This window comes from Triticum urartu, chromosome 1A, assembly GCF_056163025.1.
Source record: "Triticum urartu cultivar PI428250 chromosome 1A, HENAU_Tu73, whole genome shotgun sequence".
NCBI classification, from domain to species: domain Eukaryota; kingdom Viridiplantae; phylum Streptophyta; class Magnoliopsida; order Poales; family Poaceae; genus Triticum; species Triticum urartu.
In genome coordinates this window covers 561265002-561272590 of record NC_141873.1, presented here as the reverse complement: position 1 = coordinate 561272590, position 7589 = coordinate 561265002, and the positions used below count along the sequence as shown (strand labels likewise).

The window sequence follows — 7589 nt, the reverse complement described above, 5'->3', positions numbered from 1 at the left end:
ATGGAAAAGGTGTTAAATATTAATGTCAAATATGTTTTACATGAATTAGAACAAGTTGAACTAGTTGAATTATATAGCTAGATGTTAATTAGGTATATATATGAGATTTGAACTAGTTGAATTAATATAACTAGTTTATTTTTAGTATGAAAATTAATAGAACAAGTTTATTTTTAGTAAGAAAATTTAGGTATATGAGATTTGAAGATCTAATCAAAATATTACTATATAGAACTACCTACTTTATTTTAGTAAGAAATTAATAGAACTAGTTTATTTTTAGTAAATGCTTAGTTGAATTAATAGAACTAGTTTATTTAGTTGAATTAATAGAACTAGTAAGTGTTTAATGTTTCACCTATATATGAACATATGTTAGATATTAATGTCAAATGTTAGATGAATTAGATATAAATTATATGTTAGATATATATTTAATTTAGTTATATGAGCTTTCATTATCTAATTAACATTTTATTATCTAGAACTAGCTACCTTATTTTTAGTAAGAAAATTAATAGAACTAGTTTAGTTGAATTAATTAGTTGAACTAGTTAGTTGAATTAGTTCAATTATTAGGTATATTTTTCGTAAGTGCTTAGTTGAATTAGTTCAATTAATTAGTTGAACTAGTTGAATTAACAGAATTAGTTGAATTAATAGAACTAATAAGTGTTTAATGTTTCACCTATGAACATAGGAATGTCGTCTGACGACGAACACGATTTCATTATGTGCGAATACTGCGAAGACCAGCGGGGTCTGTGCGGCAGAAATTTTCTAGTTGATGATAGACGCTTCAGCATCAAGCTGGATGAGAACTTCGAAGTGGATACAGTAAGTCACAACGACAAGTCTTTTTTCGTAATTAAGCATGACTTATGCTTCATTTGCTTCAACTTTTAATTTTAATTTTTCACTATTCTACTAGCGTATCCCCTGCCATGCAAGAATTTTTGTCTTGCATAAGATAGGTTTCAGTCCTAACGAAACTATGGAGGTAAAAAGAGTTTACTTGAAGACCGAGCATGGTTATACCTTCAACGTCAAATTATACAATGTAGACACATACACCTATTTTGAATGCAAAACTTGGCAAGCACTATGCAAGGCTTATGCATTTGAGCCTGATATGGTTATCACCTTTGATATTCGTCCGGAAGATGATATTGAAGGTAATAGAGACATCTGGGTCGATGTGCATACGCCTCCAGTTCTACCATTATGTGAGTTTCTCAACCATATTTATGTTTTCGATATGAGATTATTTGAACCAGTTGAATACTTAATAGATCTCAATTTATATTGACAGCTTACTTCCAATCAAGCAAACATGTCCGGCGCTTGGTAGGCATGACCGTCCACTGTCCCAGGGCTGAACTAAACTGCGAGGAGACAAGTCATTATGTTTCATTGCTTGAGGATCTTGATGCTGTTAAGACAAATTTCTTTCCTGCACTTAGAAATGTTAGTATTCAAAACGTGCGACCAATAGTGTTCGTACTGAACTACGGTCACATATATTTAGGAAAGATGGTAAGATTTCAACTATTTCTCCTCGGTGCATCTTTTGCATACATTATTTTTTAAGCTAAACTTCATTGCTAAGTATGTTACTATACGATGTTCTTCAACAGGGACTCCTGATGAATGTTGTGCCTAATTGGATCGAGACTAAAGGTACCATGAATATTGTTAGCTTAAGGCCAGGATATCCTACAATACACTTTAGTGCATTCAGGATTTCTAATAGCGAGGAATGCTTAATAGTAAAAGACTGGAGCAAAATTGTGAACGATCACAGAGAAGTACTAGAGGGCAACAATCAGAAGCGCAACCCACGATTAGGAGACAGGTTCATCTGCATGCTCCAATATGATGAATCAGCAAAGCTATACATGTTCTATGCTATTTTACCTGAGAAAGAGCAGCAGGAGTGATTAATTAGCTAGTTCATGCTCTTAGTACTTGTACTCTCATGTCCGTGTTCTTCGTCCTGAACTTAATATCAAAGAGTGATTTGCTTTTGTGGTGTTATAAACGCTTATAATATCATTACCATGTTGAACTCGATGATATCTTTGCTATGAAAACCGTTGGTGATGATATATATGATGCAAGAGTTTTTATATAAATATGATGATGAGTTATTATATCATTTATGAAAGAAACTGCATATTAGTTTCAACTAGATGGATTCTCGCTAAGTGATCAAGTATATGCCATATCCATATTACCTCGATCACTTAAGTAGGTGATCAAGTATATATAATATGGATATGACATATACTTGATGACTTAGCTAGGATCCACGCATCCAGTCAAACTAATCTGCGGTACATTCACCTAATGATTTAACAACTCATTATAATGTAAAACAATCACTAAATTAAATTGAAAACACAAAATTAAAGTAAAAATAAAAAATAAAACCAAAACACACCCAAACATTTAGTACCGGTTGGTGTTACCAACCGGTACTAATGTCCTACGCGCCCACGGAGCTGACTCGTGCCACGTGGTTGCCCTTTAGCACCGGTTCGTGCTAAACCGGTACTAAAGGGGGGGGGGTGCTTTAGTGCCTACTATTTAGTGGCGGTTACCGAACCGGCACTAAAGGGCCTTACGAACCGGTGCTATTGCCCGGTTCTGCACTAGTGTACTATGTTTATTTTTGTTCTTATAGGCCGATTAAAGTTGCTATTCGGTTCATTATATGCATCTTATGAAAGAAATATGTTTTCAAGCTATTAGTTTAGCCATAGAAAAAAAATAGTTCATTCTCCACCACCCCGTACAAGCACAATTTAGCTCGTTGGGTAGTAAGAACAATTTAACTTGATATCATGTGTGATCACTCCCTGCCTACGCCAACGCTAGATCTTCTAGTGTTCCCTGAATGGGTACGCCCCATCACCGCCCCCACTCGACCTTGTTGAAAAGCGAGTCACGAAAGAGATAACTGCACATCAGCCACTAGCGACCTCGATGAGGCGTTTTCAAAGGATGCTTCTCTATAATTCTCTTTCTTTTGATATTTCTGTCAGAAATATTTGAATATCTTTAATGGGACTGTATTCTCATTTCGCCCCAGGCCCTGAAAATTCCAGGGCCGGGTGTTGAACTTAATTGTTCCGCTGTGTATTATCGTGCCTTCATGGTAAAGTCTGCTGTTAGCCATGCATGCAGTTGTGGCATCTAGATCTGTGCTCATGGGGTTATGTAAACTACCGGGCGGTGTCCAAGTTGGTTCATGTATTTACCTATCTCTGTTGGTTCATGTATTTCGGCTGTGTAAAGTTGAAGAATGATCGATTTTACCATTCTGAATGATATTATGCTCAGATGAACTCTATTAGTATTTAGTACAAGATCTACCCAGGCATGCTCTTGTTGTACGAACGAGTGTGATTGATGAAGACTATCATAGTGTTGCTATGTTTGTAATCTGCTATCCTTTAATCTTTTTCAGAAGCATATATGACGAACCAGGTAGCATCTGAGGTTATTGAGATCATAGAAGACGACGATTCTGTAGGTGAAGAATGTTGGGAATTGCTTGAGGTACGTCCTGCTATATACTCCAGTAATTTTTTGGTTGTGGTATTGGTAAAAAAAATCTATTGGTATATCTTCTGTTATTGCAATTTATATATTCTGCCCTCTGATAATATGTCTTGATTTTAAGGTCGTGTTCTCTTGTTTTCATAGTTTTTAGGGTTTTTATTAGCATAGGTTATTCGTTTGTTTGCTTTTAAAGTTAATTTACCCATGTAAACTTTTGTGCTATATTGGAGTTCTTGCAATACAACAAAAAATGTTCTGGCACGTGTCCATGGAATTTTTGTACATGCGCTAGGTGTATATTCTAATGTATTGATTAAAAACATATGTTGTGGTTAATGCTTCATAAGCATTCCAAGCACTGAAGTATGTATATTACGTACAGCACGCAGCATACAACTATATAGACTAATACACCCATTTATACCCAATTAAAAGAGTAACGGTACTGTTTTTTGTTGTTGGCATGTCCATTAGATTTCAGTTTTGCCACACAGTTCCAAGATAAGTATTTAATGCAAAGGCTGTATAAAAATTCCTATCATTATTGGATCAATTTTGGTATTAAGTAGTCATTGTCCTTTAGCAAGACGCTGCTTTCTAGGTTTGCTCCCAAAAATTATATTACACCAGCATCTTAATTATACCTTAATAAACTTTTTGTTAAAACAAAACAACATTGTCCTGCCACAATTAGGCTGACACCAACTATACATATGTTATACCTGTTAGATTTGCCTGTGAAGTTAGAGGCTGCTTGTACCTTAAAGGGTCATCAATTAGTATTATTCTATTTCTGTATGTTGGAGGAACTCTTGATGCTTTCGTATGCTAAATTTTGAGTAATTTTTACAGGATTTAACTCCCGCGTCCACCTCCTCACCACATTAATTTTCAGGCCAGTTCTGAGTTTAATGTAGAAGATTATCTCAATGAAGGTAAAAGGGTTGAGTTACAACTTCCTGCACCATGAATTCATGATATCATGTGCGATCTGCTTGCCTTAGCAGAATGTGATCATGAAAATAAATTTCGAAAGAAAGCTCGCAAACTACATCATGAAAGTGATCCTTTGATGTATCTGTTGCTATGTGACGTCAATGCAAAAAATATTAAGGTGATCAGTTAAAAAATTTATGTTTTCCTGGATCCATGAGGATCCTGTTTCTATGGGCTAAATCCGGGGACATGCTCACTTTTGTTTATAACTTAGCAAAATTTTCCCTCGTGAGGCAACCTAATGAGTGTTTTGTACTAACTGCCAGATGTTTCCAAATAAGCCTTAACTAACTCCGGAAAAACTCAAATTTGTGTATATATATATTAACAGTGAATCTAATGAATTTTGATTTGCTTGTTAAACTTTGCTCTGCCTTTCAACGTCATTAGGGGAGATGTGTATGGACCGTGAGTGTCTCCTACTTCTGTTAGAAAGGTAGACATGATCAATAAATTTGATCATAAAACCATCTAACCATATATATGCCATGCTTGATGTGGTTGATTCGTCAAACGGTCAAACCTGTTTAGGGAAAAATAACTAACCGGTAAAGTATCACTTGATGCACTTCATGGGAACTTAATATTAAGCAAACTGATTAAGAAGAAATCTGGTATTGTTATATACTTATAAACTTACCATTCTGTTATGATTTTCCATGTTTTTCTTGCAGGTGGAGATGGAATTCTAGCAGCACCTTCCTTTTTTCCTGATGGAGATGGAATTTTAGCAGCACCAAATCATACTATCATCAATAGTAATGAAAAAACTCAAGACTCGGGTCAGAGTTGCAGCCTGCTGTCCAGTTCCCCAATTGAGGATTCTCCTCTTTATATGCTTGATACTCCTCATGGATCAAGGAATTGGTTGATCTTACTAACATGGATCAGATTGATGACGTACGTACCAATGTTACTACCTAGGAAAGAATGTCACTCTTGCACTTGATCTTGATGGTAAGTTCTTAAACGCTTTTTTCTCATGTGCGTTTGTTTTCATGCACTTAAGATTATTGGCATGCTCATTTTCTGTTGCATAGGCACCCTTATCCATTCATCAAGGTATGACCAGGGCGCGGACTTTTCATTCCCTATGCGCCATGGAGAAGAAGAGTACACTGTCTACGTGAAGAAGAGACCACATGTGGACGCCTTCCTTGAAGAGGCAACTCATATGTTTGAGCTAGTTGTGTTTATGGCTAGCATACGTTCCTATGCAAACCAACTGATTAATGCACTGTATCCTGAGAACAGACTGATATCATGGTGTTTTTTCCGTGAGTCATGCGTCTGGTAGATGGAAGCTATCAGAAGGATCTGACCATTATTAAAGCTGATCTTGCAAAGGTTGCGATAGTTCACAATACCCCCCAGGTAATTTACTCTCAAACTCAAGTACGGAGGTCGTTATTAATAGTTATGATTTTGGTGTTATTGACTACCATATTATTGAGATGAATTTGAAAACTTCTAATTTATGATTTTGAGATATTGCCATGACCGATCAATGACTGAAACCCTTTTTTCACATGTGATGTAGGTTTTCCAGCAACTGGTGAATAATGGGATACCCATAAAGAGATGGTCAAGTGACCCGTCTGACATTTCACTGCTTGAGCTGATCCCCTTCTTGGAAACAATTGCTGACACAGATGATGTCGGGCTGATCATTGCAAACAAATTTTCCAGTTAAAGATTTGATATGCATAGGTTGCAAACATTTGCTGCCGCTAGTTATTTAATTTTCTGAACAAAGAATCTTTCCATAGTGGAACAAAAAATTTGGGGCAATAAATGGACACCTATGTTGCTTTGACTTTGATTCCCTAGAGTTTGGTGCGGGAGAATCAAATTTGTGAACTGTAGTTTGGCACATCTTACCATTTTTTTATGTGCAACTCTGATGCATAATATGTTGTTGTTTTACTGAGGAAGTTATAGGCTATGTAAGGATATCCATAGGCCTCTTTGCCGCATGAACAAACTCATACATGATCCAAAATTATTTGTAACTTTTATCAGTTTTGTCTCAATCATGAAATTCCGAATAAGAAAGGCAATATGGTTTATGCAATTATGTTTGAGTTCGACTTTTGCATATTTGTATGATTTGACATGTTTATATCATGTATTATATAATTAGCAATTTGCAATTTTCAACATCTAAGGATCGTTTTTGCCGACCAAAGAGAATTCATACATTAGGCGTATCACCATGCATCCATGCATATGCATGCTTGATAGTATATAGGGAAAATGTCTGTTTACAACGAACGAGGGTGGGCATCCATCACTTGTTGGCTTGCTATGGAGTTCAAGACTGCTAGAAGTGAAACAAACATAAATAGAGAAATTCGGTTATTTACCCATAAGTTGAGTAGTCTTGGATCATATACCAAAAGTTGCTTGTCAATTAGTATATACCATAGATCTAAATTATACATCTGCTCAAGCCATCCTTCGTTTCTTGAGAAAGGAGATACCCCCTCCGCTCTTGCGGCGCTTCCCATGGGCGGCGAGGATGGATCATTAGCCGCCACCGCCATTCCATCATCCCTCTACCTCCTCCCTCAATTCCGCCAGACGGCATGTCCGGGTGAAGCCCAGATGGCATAGGCGTTGGCGCGGATCGACATCTCTAGCCAAGATGTCGCGTTAGCGGGGGAGGGGGGCATGGTGGTGCAATGACGGTCGGGATCTGCGGCTGCACAATGAGATTTATGGCGACGGGGTGCGCCAATGGTGGCAGTGGCATCGGCGGACAAGAATGATCCCTCATTTGACTTCCAGCCGTGGCAGGCGATGCGTGCTGACGACATCACAGGCCGGCGGCCCCTGTCATGTCTCGTGTGGTGGTGGCTGGCCGTAGTCGTGGCTCACCTGCGGTCGCTCACGGTGTCATGGTGTCGGCGGCCGGAGACAGAATCAGCTATTCTTCATTTCTCTATGGGCGCATTGAGCTCGAGAAGACACGCTACTGCAGGAATGCCCAACTGTGGGGTCTCTAAATGTCCATCAGTGTGGGA

At 37.6% G+C, this 7589-nt stretch overlaps 1 pseudogene; it reads left to right on the top strand.

Moving 5' to 3' along the window:
• Window positions 1-3480: 3480 nt before the first annotated feature.
• LOC147992738 (uncharacterized) lies at window positions 3481-6256 on the top strand (annotated as a pseudogene).
• Window positions 6257-7589: the final 1333 nt, after the last annotated feature.